Source organism: Leuresthes tenuis, unplaced genomic scaffold, assembly GCF_036924035.1.
Source record: "Leuresthes tenuis unplaced genomic scaffold, fLeuTen1.0.hap1 SCAF_65, whole genome shotgun sequence".
Taxonomy (NCBI): domain Eukaryota; kingdom Metazoa; phylum Chordata; class Actinopteri; order Atheriniformes; family Atherinopsidae; genus Leuresthes; species Leuresthes tenuis.
This window is the reverse complement of record NW_027325419.1, coordinates 266435-267642: the sequence shown is the minus strand read 5'-3', so window position 1 is coordinate 267642 and position 1208 is coordinate 266435.

Below are 1208 nucleotides of genomic sequence, written 5' to 3'. Positions count from 1 at the left end.
TCTGGACCGATGGAGAACATCACTGGTCAATATCTTGTGCAGCCAGTGAATGAACAATACGCGGACATATACTGGGGTCTATTACAGCCTGAAACATCTGGGCGGCGTGGTATCCTCTCGGCTTACCTCCAGTGGAAACCCTGGATTTCCCAACTCGAACCCTATGTCTCACCTCCCGATTCCCCCCATGTTACTCTATTTTATGATGGGTTACAGACAGATTGGTATCAGGAAAATTTTCAGGACCAACTTGAAGGTCGAGATTGGCAAATTAAGACACATAATATTTATGTGGCACCTGAAGGCGTGGCGGCAGGTGTTGCCCTGACCTCTGCTCAACTTCCCTGGTATATGATGGCAGAAGAAGCGGCCCCACATGTGTCGTTAGCATTACACCCACAGCATCAGGCAAAAGAGCTAGGGAGTATTGTTAAACGGGCACTCCTACAATCCGATTGGGTAAATACACAACTTCCACAAGTTCAGTATTCTGCGCAAGCTCGTACATATCGTATTCAGGTTTCATCGGTAGATACCGTCACATTAGAGCATGCACAGATCTCTAGACATCATGGTCGTGAACGTACAGATCACGTGGAGGCGGCAGCTCTACTCGCCAGCCTCCCTGAACACCTATGGGCACAGGGTCCGACAGATGTTGGACAAGTTAAGTACAAGCCCATTACATTCCAGGTGCGTGAGGGTCCTCATATTCTGATAAGGCAGTATCCTCATAAACCTCAGGCGGAAGAAGGACTTAGGGACACTATTGATGGCCTGTTACAAAAGGGGGTGTTAGAACCCTCGTCCTCAGAGTGGAACACACCCATTTTACCTATTGAAAAGAAAGGGACAGGTAAATATCGCATGGCACATGACCTACGGGCAATCAACGATATTCTCCTCACTCCTACAGTTCCTGTTCCGAATCCATATGTGGCTCTAACCAATTTGGATCCTAAACATGAGTGGTTTACCTGCATTGACTTGGCTAATGCATTCTTTTGTCTTCCCTTGGCGGAAGACTGCAGGCACATTTTCTCGTTTTCGTATCAGCACAAGCAGCTACAGTACACCAGGCTGCCGCAAGGGTTCGCTTTGTCCCCAGGGATTTTTAACCAGGTTCTAAAAGATATCCTGAGTGATTGCCCACTACCAGAGCAGGTGACTCTCGTTCAGTATGTAGATGATTTGTTGTTGGCAGCGCC